The sequence below is a fragment of the Harpia harpyja genome, chromosome Z (genome assembly GCF_026419915.1).
Source record: "Harpia harpyja isolate bHarHar1 chromosome Z, bHarHar1 primary haplotype, whole genome shotgun sequence".
NCBI lineage: Eukaryota > Metazoa > Chordata > Aves > Accipitriformes > Accipitridae > Harpia > Harpia harpyja.
The window spans coordinates 35,722,945-35,738,833 of NC_068969.1; positions in this window are offsets into that span (position 1 = coordinate 35,722,945).

Sequence of the window (15,889 nt, forward strand, 5' to 3'; positions counted from 1 at the left end):
ATGAAAACAACACACATTAAAAAATCAGATGCTCTTGCATAATAAAACTATATCCAGGATCTTCAATCACAGGAGTGCTAATTAAAACTTTGCAATTTTCCCACATTACAGTCTATCAAGTTCAGTAGTTTTATGTGTATTAACAACCGGGGGCTATAAACCCTTTCTTAAATGTTCATAATTTGTGTGAATTTATACATATTATTTTTTCCCTTGATAGACCTCTCTCAATTTCTCTGTACTGTAACAGAAACATAGATCTTCCTGTTAATTTTCCATCTGTTAACTGTATTACAGCATAGTATTAAAATCAGACCAATTTATTGCAAATATATCACATTTTATTTTCTTTTTACTCTACGGTTAAATCACTTTGAAAATTGTTTTCCCTTCACTCAACATCAGCACTGAAATCTACCTTTTTTATTTAACTTCAGCTGTTGATACGAAGTAAAATTAAGAGCTTAAAGTATGAATCTGTGACTTGGAAAGGGGAAAGTTGCAAAGTTTTGGAACTCATCATAAGCCCGGAGATAAAAGGGACAAGTATGTGAACAGGAACTGCAGTCTCTCAAGTGCCGTCAGAACTTTCCAAGCAAATTAGCCAGCTGTAAAGAGATTTTTTTCCCCTTTTCACTATGTATGATTGTGTATTCAATGGAAATAAATGAAGCCTGAAAAAAAAGATATGATTCCTATCTATAAGTACATGCATGAAGTATATTCTAGAGAGAAAGAAAAGCGTTATAAGCTAAAGAATAAGCAATATCAACTAGCTGTAAATTTACCTCGATAATTAGAAAAGGGTTCCTCACTGGTATAAGCTTGCAGAACAGTTTTTTCCCAGGAACAGTGAAAAACCAAATAAGCAAACGAACAAACTCTTCAGAAGATTGATCACAATACGTTTAAGCTATGTTTGGCTGTTGTCTGTGGTCAGTGCTGACTAGGCTTCATGTACAAAGAACTTGACAAAGTATCCAGAAACATAACAAAGTACATAAAAGTATGATGTTTGTCTATTGCTTTGCTTAGTGCAGGTACGAAACCTGGCTCTGGCCAAACAAGGTGTTGGCCAGAGCACGTAGGTGTCTTCCAGCTTAGGCTTTGGACTCCCCGCGAGACTCGGTCCCAGGCGCAGGTACCTGGGTAATGCTTATGGCATGAGCAGACTGAGCTGCAGATCCACATGGGGAAGGGGTGGGGGGTCTGCCGGGCTAGGTAGGAATCTGCCTCAGTGAGCAAAGGGTCATCTGCAATCTCATCGTGCTGCGGAGAATTAGCCTGAAACATCTCAACCTCACCCTGGAACCGCAGGGACCAGACAGACGTGTTCCCATTCCCTCCGTCCCAGTTCAGAAAGTAACCTGGACATGTGCAGAAGTAGAAGTCTTGATGTGTAGGAAATTTGATTTCCAAGTTAAAGGCAAGTCCCAGTTGAGAGCTCACAGGACTCCCCAGTTTTGGAGAAGATGGACTAAGCCGGCAGCAGCAACCTCTCACGCTGAGGCTCTGAGAGGAAAACTTTTCGCTGCCAGTAGACCTGAGGCAGCTTGGTCTTAGTGTAGGCACCTCTGGCACTGGCTGTCAGTCATCTTCTGCTGCTGGAGCTGTAGAGTTTGACAGAAAACACTTGTCTCTACTGTGAACGTGCTTCGACACCAAGCATTTTCAGTGCTGGGTGCTGTTTGGGTGCTGTCTGGGTGCTGTCGTGATGACGTGAGACAGACTGGACAGTGCTTCCCACGTTTACATGCAAGAGAAAAAGCAAAAGCAGAGCTCTAAGTGTGAGCTGTTACTGCAACCTTCAGTGCTTCAGTAGAAGTAGTTGTTACTTTCTCCATGCTCAAAGAATGAGTTTACAAGTGTAAAATAATTGGAGTTTTGAACCCTTGAAGTCAAACATTCTGAACTGAAGAACAAAATTTGTTATTTTGTTAGGGAAAACTTCTTTTTGTTCATTATTTATTCAGTACTTTGGGGTGGAAGCAGGGAGGGAAAGTAGCATTATCTAATCCTGACAATGGGAAGAGAAACAAAGAATTGAAGAGGATATTGGCCAAAATATCACAGAGGATGCTTGCACCGAGTCATTTTGATGCTTGTCTTCACAGCAGTCCTAACTGCCTCCTTTGCTGATGTTGCTGTTCACTTTGTCAAGCACTAATGGGAGCTGAACATATCTTTTTTTCATTATGATCATTTGAAAGTGTCACAAATAACCCCACAGACTGCTTTTAGTTTTTCAGAGAATCCATCAAGCAGACTTATTGTATCGTATCTGTTAGCTTAGATAATGCTGAAAGCTGGCTTGGCTTTAGAGGGCCTGACCCTTCCACAGCGACCTCAGTGTGTACGATTTCAGCAGCCTCAGGTGCTGGTTATCTGCAGTCGCTGTTCTAAATGCCTGCCAGAATACAGCAGAAGTTATTGCCTCTTTTCAGCTGCTGCGACTGGTGAAAGATCCGTTATCAGGAAAGTATGGGACACAACTAAAGAGAAATAGTTAAGAAGCTGTGAGTACTGATGAGCTTGATTTCTCTAATGAGTGAAAAAGACATGACTAATGGAATATGACCTTCTGTAGATGATAGATGAAAGGTCAGAACGAACGATTCCTATTTGGAGTCCTAATGGAGGATACAAAGGTAGCAGCTACCAGCCTTCTGTACAGACTGGTCAAGACTTTTAAATCTCTGCAAGTGATGCTTAGTTACATTTAGTAAATTCTGTTCCGTGCTTAACAACCCCACTCTGCAGTTTGACCTGGGAATGGATTATTTAGAGCTGGAAACCATCTACATTTTATTTGTCTAATATTATGTGCACTTAAGAGCAGAAATGCTCTCATTTTTTAAAGAGAAGCATTTAAATGCCTATAGTAAAGATAACACATTGAAGGATCACTGGTTTATTGCAGTGAAATAAGAAAAAAAAACCCCATGAAGTTTCTTGCCCCAAATAAAAATGGTTTCAAGTTTATCTTTGGGCTGAATCAGTTAGCAAGTAGAGTGATAACATGGTTCCTTTAGTGTAACAGCTCTAGTAAGAACAGCAGCAGCATCCATCCTCAGAACATTTAGCGAAGGAAAAACTAACACAGTCTGCAAAACAATGAGGTTAATTATTGCCTGGCTAATAGAATCATAAAATCATTTAGGTTGGAAAAGGCCTTGAAGATCATCGAGTCCAACCGTCAACCTAACACTGCCAAGTCCACCACTAAACCATGTCCCTGAGTGCCACCTCTACATGTCTTTTAAATACCTCCAGGGATGGTGACTCAGCCACTTCCCTGGGCAGCCTGTTCCAATGCAGTAGGAAGGCTGATAAATAATTTTTAGGCAGGTAACTGCACATCCATATCATTTGCAAGTGTTTTGGCTCTGGATGACTCTGGATGATAAAACATTATCTCTCAGAATCCATCTTATTTGACTAAAGACAGTCTTGTAGGATATCAATAACGCAGAAAAAACCCCACACTTGCTAATCCTATCACAGGCTTTAGCATTTTGCATAGATGCTTGTCTCTTTTATGATATTGAAAAGAGAGGGGTAGCCATAGTGCATCTGAAGCCTGTTGGCTTATCAGGCCAGCCTATTTGGGATTTGATTTAATGACATGCCTGAAAGCTACATCAGAAGTTTTCACCTGCGAGTATCCTCATCTTGTGTGTTAAGCTATTTTTTCCCTTCAATTAGCATAATCTCTGAGAGTTACTTGGTCTTGATTGTTTTCCCTTATAAATGCCTCTGAGATGTAAATGAAGGATTATTACGTATCAGCTTGTTTCAAGTCCATGAGAGCCTCCTGAACTGGGGTCTCAAGCATTCTGTGGGATCACATACGTTTTGCTTCTAACAAAAGCTTTCATTCATATGCATTTTTTAATATCTCAAAACAAAAGAGTCTGCTTTCTGTATTTCAAGCTAAGTGTGAAAATACTGTGACTGTTTAATTATTAAGGAGTCAAAATGTTTGTAAAGAGGCCCTCCAAACACCTTCACTACCAATTTCAATGATGTGGGAATAAAAGATTTGAAATCTAAACATGGAAAACTCACAGATGCCAGAGTTGGTTACCATATGATAATAAGTTGCCCTGCTGTGCACGTGTATAAAATTTGGAAATTAGTCACCTGGCAATGTTTAAGCAACTTGTATCTAATGCAGAAAAAGCTATTCTCTTCCAAGACAGTTTAAAATGATTGTTTAAGCATTCTTTCTGGACAAAGTTCAAACTTATTGTTTTCAGAAAGATAAACATCAGAATGGTACTATGGATTAGACTTATCTGAAGCAGCATGTCAGCAGCTAATAAGCCCTAATGAAAATGAAGATCATTGGGAATAAGCCAGTCAAGACAAAAACAAACAAAGAAAACCCAAACAAACAAGCCAAAGGCACTGAGATATCTACAGCGTATATATATGTGTTTATATATATATGTATATGAACTGCCTGCATACTTGTAAACTGCGGAATTTAACCAAAGTACTACAAAGAATAAGCAAGGACTAGCAGCTGATTTTTTAGTTTGACAGGGATAAAACGAGGCCTAGATGTCTCCTGCACTAGAAAAAGAGATTCAAACTTCCCTGGACTGAACAATTAAAAATATACCACTCATGGTTTTCAGTCTCATTAAAACTCAGTAAAGTACTCTTCATTTTAACGTGGTTTCTTAATCAGGCAAGTCTCAAAACAAAAATTTTCTCTCTCTTTCCAATTTACATTATCTGCTACAGTAAATGATAGTAGTGTTCCATGTAAAGCTTGTTGCCCAGCTGGCTGCCCACAAGTAAAACTATCTAGAAGTAGCAGTCTCTTGATTCAGCATTAGTTTGGTGGCAGCAGGGGAGGAGGAAGCATATTTAAGCAGTGCCCAAAGTTAATCAGAAAACATTTTAATGCATAGGATCTTTTGTTTTGTTTTGTTTTCTTATTTTGTATATGTCTGTAATTAGGAAGGAAAAAATCTGCATTTTTAGATTGGACAGTTTTTTTAAACTCTACAGGAGTTTAACTACATGTTTGTGGAAAGGTAAAAGAAGACAATATTGGCAAAGAGAAAAGGATTAAAACTGAATAAAAGATCAGGTTTTGAGACACCCACAGGTATGATATCTTTAAGCAACCAAACGAAATAATTCATTTAGGTTTATAAGCTTTAGTCTCTATCCATTTAAAGCCCCTTAAATCAGCCTGCATTGTATTGTGTTTATTTTTCTGATACAATAATGTTTATGTTTCAGGGACTTTCTCAAAACAGATGTATAATTAGGCACGTAACTAGATTTAGAGACACTTATAAAGGTCAGCATCCTCTGAATCTGGCACTAGCTTGGAAAACTGCTAACTACATCTCTAGCTATGTCCTACTTCATACATCTCTATCCTGTCTCCCCTGCCAGGAAGAATGTTTGTCCCTGAGTGACACGTGAGAGAAACTTTTAAAGCTCAGAGAGCAGGATTCTGATATATAAAAAATGAATAATCTGTAATTAAAATGCTAAGGGAAGGGGGAAGCCCATAAAAAGCAGACCAATCAGCCTTAACAAAATTTGAAATCATTAGCATTGAAATTCAGTGCAGACAATTTTAATCTAGGTGGCTGCACAGTCTTTGGTTTTGACCTGGAGAAATGTTCAGATTTTAAATTAACTGGAGAACAGCTCCCCTATCGTTGCCCAGCTTCATTAAAATAATATTGCATATGGAGGTGAAAATGAGATTAATATTAAAGTTCTCAAAGTTCAGATGAGAGGTATTCTTTGGTCCACAAAGTCTGCCACCATGCCAAATTTAGCAGAAAAATCCGCCATAACTTGATATTTTATTTGGTCTCAAGAGAAAAGAGTTACATGACCCTGTTGAGTGATATTTGTATCGATGATAATTGTTAACATGATGTATAATGAATGAACGATTTTTTTGATGGCCACTTTATGCTCACAGAGAGGTCTATATTAGTTCTATGGACTTCAGCAGAGTTGTGAGTTCAGACCAGCTGGGACCATTAATCACTGTGGGACTCTGAAAATGTGCCATGCTGCTCCACCCCCAATTCTGGAGCCATGATTGCAGGTGTATTTTAACTTCTCCTGTGGGCTGAATTCTTGGATGTGCTCTATATTTTGCTTTCACTCTGGCTATTGAATGCATGACCAGTTTTTCTTTTTCAGAAGGACTCAAAAACCAGTGTAAAGTACTTCTGAAAATTGCGTGATAAGTGATTAGAAAGCATAATCAAGTATTTTTGACAACTGAATCAATGGTAACAGGATCTTAGCTTGTAAAAGTACGTGGAAAATACGCAGACTATTTCCTAGTCTCTAATTAGGGCAAGTAATGAACTACATGTAACCAAACTGTATTCATACACAGTTTTATTCCCTCAATGGGTCTTTTGCTTGCATTCCATGACAGCTTAGGTCATAATTAACACCAAAAGGAAAGCTAACAAGTAAAACCCCAAATAAACCCCAAATATGTACAATCAAGGAATATTGGGAAGCTCAACGCTCATTTGCAGCGAGTCCACTTGGTGTTCAGTTCAGAGAAGTGAGACTAATTAAAATCAGTAAGAGATGTACATTTGCTGAAGAAAGTAAAAGTGACCATTTTATGTAGTTTGCTTTTACAATAGCTGCATTCAAAGCAGTTTTCATTAGCTTCAAGACGTGCTCCAAAACCTCGGTTGCTCTAAACTGGAATGCATACCACCTCATCGAGTTTGGAAATTCGATTGCTGTGCCATTAGCTTGGTTTGAAATTTTCAAAGAAGGAATGAACACTCAGGTTGTAATTGCTGGCTGTCGTCTGGGCTGTGAAGATTCAGCTCCTCCACAACATACGCACCTGGCAACTACAGCGAAGCCAACTTCACAAGGCTGAAGCATACGGATACTGTGGTTGAAGTCCCAGCTGCAGAGATCGAGTTCTTTTGTAAATGGAGACCCGTCAATGAAATGTATTATTTCAGCGCCTGTTATTATTATTATTATAAAGCTCTAATAGATGTAATAACGGAGTAGGTGCTACTGCATGCTTTTCACCACAGTTCAAGAGCTGCACACAAAAGCTAAGGGCTCTGTGAATATTTATTTTAACTGGAAGTAGACTGACATCAGAGTTCTTCTGTATTCACAGGCAGAATATAAAATTTCCCCAGACTTGTATTTTGTGTGCCACTTGCTAGACTTCAGTAGCATTCAAAGGTTGCTACCTCTGCTTGCAGGAGGAGATGGGTGAAAAAAACCATGTTTTGTAGTAGCTTTGACTTTTTCTGAACGTTCAGCTCCTGGCAGTCGCACTGTTGAAACGTGGACATCCCTGCTCAGTGTGAGTCCTTCTGCAGGAGGCGGTCAAAGGCAGAGCGCTTCCCCAGGGAAAGCCCAGCACCCCTGACCCACAGCACCAGGTGCTCCAGACAGCTTGAAGCAGCCCCAACACAAGGCATCATCAAACATGTACGCAGCAAATCAGGGGTTATACCCAGAGGCAGGTACCAAAAAAATCCCACAAGCAAACGCTCAGTAAAAACACGGTCAGGTTACAGCCCTGCCGAGAGTGCACAAGGTTACCGTGAAAGACAGCTCATTGTTCGCGTTGTGTTACAAACACTCTAAGCAGGCACCCACATGGGTTAGAAGACAACTGAAGGAGCAGCTCTGACGCACCAGGCATGCAGGACTGCGTGCATCAGACACGGAGACCTGCACTCCAGCCCTTTGCCATATTGCCTGTGTGAAGAGCAGGTGAGGCCATCGGCATCACCCTCAGACCGCAGCCCTCTGCCACCTTCGAGTGGCTTGAACATCCTGCCGTGAGAACTCGAGAGAGCTACCGTTTATCCAGGTGAAAGCTGCCAGCTGTGTGTGCTGGGGGTTTACATGGACAGTAGCATCCTTTCAGGCCATACTACAGTGCATAGGTGTGTTAGTTACACTAATCTGAACGCTGATGGTTCTTACGGGTTAGTGACGTATTGCATCACTGTGCTGTACGCCCTACTGCAATACGTAAGCCTATGTTCTTCAGCCATAGCATTGATTCTTGTCATGAGAAGTAATGTTTTTGGGGAAGACAAAACCAAAAACTGAATGACTTCTGTGCACAACACAAAAAATTCTTGCAGTGACATAAGGAGCAGACGAAATTTCTGGCTTGCTCACAGGTATTTGCAGATTTGAGTGTGGTGAGGTTCCACTGTACTTGCAGCATTTCAACTGAGGTGGTGGTGGGAGGGGAGGAAATGATTTCCAGCTCTTCTATGACAAATCGTTCTGATTACTGAAGATGTCACTGTTATTGAAGGTTTTAAGCAGAAGAAGGCCTGCGCAAGCTGAAATAAACCCGTATTTTTTCTTTTCTTTTTCTTAAAAAATGAATTTTCCTTCCTGAGGTAAACAATCTGGTAGTGTCAAAGACATTTCTCCTAAAGAGAACAATAGTGTGAGAAAGTACCTGCTGTCTCTCTTCTTTCCTTGAGAAAAATAAGACAGCAAGTTACACCAGCACTCTCAATCACTTGTTTTATTTGAAAGTACCCTTGCCTGGTGAATCTGAAGCTGTACCTTTACTTGCAATACATTTCAAAGCTGGTTTTAGCCTGCATTCAAGTACCACATAAAAAATCACTCCTTATTCCTAATATACCATTTTGTAGAGTCAACTACGTTTGCTTTATTCCCAGAACAAAATTGTCTCATTCATGTCTAGAAGAAAGGTTTCCATGATGATTCTGTATTCACAGAGGACACTGAGATGTTAAACACGTTTAGTTCAAAGATTAATGCTATACTGAAGTGACAAAGAATCCTACACCTCGGAGCACGTTTTGGAGAACATCCTGCTCCAGTTTCCAGAGTCATAACTTGTTCTGGCAGTCCCGATTTTCCCATCAATCACAGACAGACAGTGAAGTCCAGATGCAGGCTGTGAACCGAAAAGATGACATAGGTGCTGCACTACTGAGCACAGCAATGCCGGGTGTCTGGGCAGCTGGTGCATGGGTTGAGACTTAAATCCCTAAGCTGGTTAACTCGGCTTTCTCTGTAGTGTGGGCGCTGAGCAAGAAGCCAAAAAGTGACAAGCTATTAAGAAAATGCTGAGGGCATCAGCAGGTGAGGTGGCCTTGAATACCTTTGTGCTGAGCACTTTCACGGGTGTTAGAGGTCAAGGGGAATTTTGAAAGTCAAAGCCTGAAGTTAGTCTAGAGCCTGAGGTCTTTCTAAAACAGAGCCGGTTAATTCGCCTCCTCTAATGCGGAGGGGAATGGCAGCGGCAGAAGGACCCTGCCTGTTCCTGAGTGATACCTTACTGTACAATCCACCACATGGTTATTGGAATAGGTCTTGCTTCATGAGGCTTTTTTCCCTTCAATATATTTTGATTATTGAAAATGTGCGAAATTCTCACCCCAGTCTCTCCAAAAGAGTGGCATGCAAGTGTATAGAAAAAAACCAGTTCAGTTAGTTCCTTCCCAGGGTGAAACAATAGATTCCAGCCTTAACTACAATTGGTTTTGGACATAGCTAGACCCAAGGCTTGGCAACCGAATATGCCTCTGACCCAGGAATATGTTTTCTTACAACTACAGAACAAAGGTCTGTCAAAGTACATTCGAGCTACCTTAAGCTTCAGTTTGATTTATAGAGGAGATTTCAGCACCAAAGAATAATTGTGACTTTAACCAGTGTAAGACAAAATCATGCCAAAGAAAAGAATTTAAAAAAACCCCGCGAACAAATAAAAGTCATAACAGTAAAAGTAGTAAGCAGAGGAGATGTGAATAAAATGTAGCTCCTGTATTAGGGGGTGAGTGGACCAGTGATGATAATGAGAAGCACTTTAAAGTTACCAAAAATGGACCTGAAAGGTCCAATGCAAGATAAATCAGCAATGATAAGTGCAATCAGGACTTTTCAGTTCTGGAAAACCAAGGTTGTTAAGTGGAATCTATAGTCATTTTAAGTTAAATGTGTATCCTGCATTTTTTAACCTGTTCTATATTTTAGACTTCAGCTTAAGGCTTGCAATTTTCAGTCCTGAAATAGAATTCAGACCTGAAATACTGCCAAGGATTTTGGTCAATATTTAATTTATAGTGAAGGTGCAGATACCCCTGTGAAAGCTGTAGTTGCCTTAGTGAATAGCCCCACTGGTTCACACATAGTCACATGGAGAGTTATTGGTTAAGCAGAGAAATCAACACACAACGCTGAATTTAATCATTCGTTTTCCTGGTCCCTAATCTTTGCTCTGTCCATAGTAGTGACATTTCCCATCAGCAAGGGCTGGGCCTAAGATAACTGTCTCTGTGGGTGCTCTAGATTTTAGCTGCAGCTCTGGTAGAAATAGATGAACCATCCTCCATTTAAGCAAAGCTTTTAGCATCCTTCTTTTACAACTAATTTCTTTGGTAGAGGAAAAGTTTAATTTCCAAATGTCATTGTTTCTCCTCAGAGCTTCTCTCAAACAGATCCTTCACTTCTTTTTGGAGATTTTGGAGCACTAAAGAAAAAGTTTTAAGAGCAGCATCCCACCATTATTTGGGACAATTATCTACAAAACACAACCTGCTGCTCTTGAAACTGTAATGGAGTTAAGGGGCCTGGGAGAAAGCTTTGTCAGAAACGGCAGCTGCGCAGAACATTGCTCTGTTCCCGACTTTCCCGGACTGGATCTGTCTCCATGACACTGGCTACATCCCTTCCTCCTCGAAAGCTTTTGTTTTGATGGCAGCGTCTCTCTGGTTTTGCATTCAGTGCAAGAAAATGTGAGGATGGAGAGCGCTCTTCTGGCTCCTTTGATTACAACTCCTTCCTTTATTCCCCTTAGGACAAAAATGGGAAAACCATTTCTCTTAGATCTATACAAATTGACTTTTTTCACCCTCCATATTCTGCTCTTTCTGATTTACGTCATACCATCATCAAGGTCAATGTGTCATCTACAGATGGGAAGGTTCTTGGCTGCTGTCTATCAGATAACTGACTTCTGGGGAGGGAAGTCCCCCTGTGAGAGCTGAGAGTCACGCCTTTTGACTTACATGGGTAAATGCATTGACCATCTGGGTTTTAATGTCTCATTCTTGTGCAAGGCTGTATTTCAGGTAAATGGACTAGCTTTCCTCATGCTGGTGACTTGCGGTATTTACTGTGTGTTTCACTCTCCAGGCTAGCAGTTCTCCAAGGGACATAAAAAATGAAGTTACTCTTTCAAAATCCCACAGATATTATGGAGTTCCATGCTTTTTACTATTTATTTCACTAGAATACTAAGACATTAGCTTTATACACGACAACACAATAACTTATCAGGGTCATCCACTTAACATGAAATGGAATTAGGGCCTCTGTATTCCATCACGAATTGCTGCAGGCAATCCTGTCCCTCACACAATGCTTTCAGAAGCTTTCCTGATGCAAGGTTCAGTTCTTTTTAAACTGAAGAAATATCTGAACCTAAAATTTTGCTCTAGTTAAAACTCATATATGTCACTACTTTTAATTAGAAGCTTAAATTTCAGTAGTGTCTTTTTAGCTGAATTTTGTAGCAGTTTAATTTCTTTTATCATGTACAAAAAGCAGTTGTTATGACTCATGTTTCTTTTGTCTATTATGAATGTCAAATAAATGCAATCTTTGCTCTTCTGACACAGCTCTATTCATGATGTAGCACAGCACTACTGGTACCCTGCAGAAAAAAAGAAAAAAAAAAATCAAGTTGATTACAAGTATACTTTTTTTTCTGCCTAGGCTTGACTTTTTTTTTTCACTACTCAAAATTGAGTATAAAAGCTGAAATGAATTAATGCCTGTAAAAGATAAATAGACAGCTCTGCTTAACGATGGCATTTGTGGTTTTCAATCAATTCACCATCCATGGTGATTCAGGTAGCTGCACAAAACGTAGTATGAATATGATGGGAGACAATATAAATTTTATGCACCACAGACTGTTCAAAGGTACTGGATGAACTAGGACCAGGCAAAAATGTACAGAACATTTACTGTGTACAAGTCTTCCTAAAAAATAAATAAATAAGTAAAAAAGATATTAATATGGTAGAAAAAGCACTTGCTCTGTTAAAGAACAATTGTGCTTTGTCTTAATAATAATTTCAAGAGAGTCTAAGTCTCTGTCTAGACAAAATCAAGTTGCTGACGTACTCCTCCATGTTCTTTACCTAGAGAAACACCTTCCCACCTCCCCCTGCTGATGCCTGGGGGTTTCTGGTGAGAGAAAGGAGAGGGTGTGAGGATGCAGCAGGTGGGGTGCCAAGCTGGCAGACAGATGATCTCTATTAATGGCACCAGAGGGAAGGAGGGAAAGAGTTTCCAGGAACAATAAAAAGTGTGTGTGGTTTGGGGTTTTTTTTTTTTCCCATTTTTGTTTTTAAATGTTGACCTGGAGAGAGGCAAGTAGAGAACACCAGACTTAGGAGCCCTTTTCAGGACTGAGACTGTGTCAGCCAAAGTAGCAGAATGAACCCAGCAGAGACCAGATAGAAAGCAGCGATGGACTACTGCAGTAGGAAATAGCAGCTTTGGGCTCTGGTCACTTCTTGTAGGATCTTATTTAACCATCTCAGAGGTCTTCTGTTCTGCTCATTTATATTTTTAAGTGTCTGCTCACCTTGTGTCTGCTGTCTTCTGGACCCTGATTTCTCCAAACTATAAGAGTTTGTAAGACACATTTGACAAAAGATTTTGCTAAAAGTTACTTTGCTGTGAATGCTGTCCATGTAGAGAGAAAAATGTCCCCTTCATTTTTTTCTTGATGATTCTCTGGGTTCTTATAACACTGAAGCCTTCATCCCTTTAAGTTAGATTAAAATTAAGAAGAAATAGGTGCTTTAAAAATTCTAGCAAAATGGTTTAAAAAAAGTTCTTAAAAAATACTGGCAGAAGATAATCTAACGAAAAAATGCAGGTCTATGCCAAAGGTCCAAACTGTGAGTTCATAGAAATCAAAGAAACAAAAAAATTCTTTTTATAACACTGAAAACAAGAGATAAGCACTGGACATGGCTGCTGTAACTCTACTAAACTGAATTGAACTGAATTTCACCATCTTTTGTAAGTATAAACGTAGCAATGAAATTAAAGAAAGAGGAAAGCAATCCCTGATGAAAGCCACGATCAATCTGTTGATCCCCTATCATATTCTACACGGCAAACCTTAACAAATCCTAAATGCAATCATGAAGATGTTATTCATAGTGCATCTAAGACTCTAAGAATACATGAAGGGTATGATTTGCCTCCTTAAAGGATGAAATCGGCAAATTGAAATTATGGTACTTGAAGTATTTCTGGCCAGCAGCGTAAAAGCCTAGATCTTGAGCAAAGGAGTGCTCTTCCATGAGAAACGTTTCCCAGAGGAGGAGTTTGCTGCCCTCCTGGGAGACCCGTGTTGACTGCCACAGCTTTGAAAGTAGAGTACTTAGCTGATCAGGCCTTATGGATTCTTATGGGGGGTGTAGAAACATGGTTCTGTGCTGCTGTTGGAGTTTTTTAGAGACATTTAGACCAATTATAAGCCTCCCCAAATCTCTACTATTCCCAGAACTTCACTTGAGAAGAAATTCAGAGTCGTCACGAAAGCCTCAATTCTAAATTGACAACAAAAATTAAATTGTATTTATTTCATAGCAGGTAGCGTTATTTCTTCACTTCTTTTTGTTCTTTATTGTACAAAATGGACAACTAAAAATAAAAATAAACCCAACCCAGTTTTATGTTTTGTCTTCAAGCTTTTTGGAATGAAAAACCTGATATTTTTATCTTTTACATAAAGTGTACTCAGATTTTACTATTTTCTGCCATTAAAGTGAGAAGAAGCTTTCCTTTCACGTTTCCTCCTACCACCTATTTTCAGATGTGCAACAAAAGATCACTAGAACCCAGCATGCTCTGTTTCTGAGTATCATACATGAGCTTTGAGAAAGGGCAGAAACAGAAACCACAGCCCTCTCTGGTGCACCTGCTGAGAACAGATCCCCTTGCATCCCTCCAAAGGAGAGCCCTGGTCCCAGTGTCAGCAGCAGGAGGCCCACGCTTTGCTTGTCTACAGCACGGCTGCACAGACTGTGTTCACACCCTTGAAAAAGTCAATCTGCCTTTGACTGCTGAACTCAGGCAGACCATCTTCTGAAATTCTTGAGCAGCTGAGAAAACATTCTGAAGGCAGTTTTCAGCATGCCTCCTTTCCCACTCGTTTCAAACCCAATCAAGAAGTAACAGCAGAAATAACAACCTTAATCAAACTCATAGTTAAGAAGATGAAAAAGCTACGTATACTTCATGGTGAAAGGAATTATTTCAAATAAAGAAAATGAGAAAAAGCCCTATAATGGTCCCGAGCATCCCATTGAAAAACACACATAACTGCCAGAACTCAGGAGTATGCACTAAACCCCCACTAAATGCACTAAATGCAGGCTAAATCTCTTCAAAGGCTCCAGCAGATGTTGGAATAGTCTTCAGGTAAAGAGGCTTAAATCTAAGAAAGCACATTATTCTAAAATTTTCAACTCTATTTTGGAAATAATTGAAACAGCTTTACATCTGAGTTGTTCCTCCTAAAGTATCCCTTAGGCGATTCAGGATAATCCTCCAAATGTATAGTTTCCATACCTGCAGGTTACAAGTGTAGTTTTCTACAGTGTAAGTAGTAAATGCATTTGACTGGAAATAGGTCCATCAGGTTAAAGCAGCTTCATTTCCACCCCAGACTTCTAATCCAAAAGGTGCTGCAGTTTTGTAAATCTTTCCCTTAGGTTCAAGATATTGAGATTTTGAGTAGCAACTTTCTTTATTGCCAATTTTGACCTGCTGTTTTTTCCATTGTGAGGTAATAGCGATTTCAAAAAAGACCAACTCCTGTTCTTCAGAAATAAAACAGTTACAATGCTGTCATTGGAATTTAAAAGGACCATTGCTTAATATTTAGAGGGATTTAGCACCAGTGTTACTGCTCTATTCTTTCTTTTAGTCTTCAATGACCTTTTAAAACTACCTTAAAATTTGCACATCACCATGTAATGAGGACACTTGTTCTTTTCATTCCTATTCTTTACATCTGTTGCAAAGTTACACCTTTTGCCAGAGATAAACGATCTGACTTCTCGTGTCAGTGTTATCTTTTCATTTCCAGTTGCTCTAACTCTACAGCCACAGCTTTAAATCATAAACAATACTCTCAGCACAACCCTGTCTATGATTTAGTCCCTTTTAAAATACAGAAATCCTCAAGAAAGATAAGACAGAAATCCTCAAGAAAGAAGAGACCAATGTTTGTGGAAGGGATTTGCTCTCTTCACAGCTTGGTAAGCAGGACAGGTTCAATAGGAGTTCAAGAGTCGGCGCAGTTTGGAAACGGGGGACTGGGGACTAATTTAGTTTGAGGTGCGCAAATCTGTTCTGCATGGGGCGGTGGGGGAGGTGGACGGAGCCGGGGCAGGGCTCTTTCTGGACCACAGCACGGAAGGCCCAACAACAAATGGCTTAACAGGATAACGGCTTTAACAAGGCAGACTGAGAAGAGGAATACGGATAGCGAGTCAATCTGACATTCCTCCAGATGCCGGGCACCCCATGCTCGTGCAGGGTCAGGTGGAGCCTGGGTGGATTTTCTCAGAGCGCACAACTCTCCAGCAACTACTTTTTTTGTTAACAAGGTGTGTTCACACAGTCCCTCCCCCAGCTGTCTGTTGACCGTTTGACTGAAATAGCTTGAAGAAGATAGAGAGAATGATTAATTCTGCACCCTGTAATAGAGGGAAGATATACCAAGGCCATCTGTACTTTCAGGATCCACTCTTTTCACCTGATCAACACAGGTCAGATTTGTACATGTGCTTACTAAATCCGA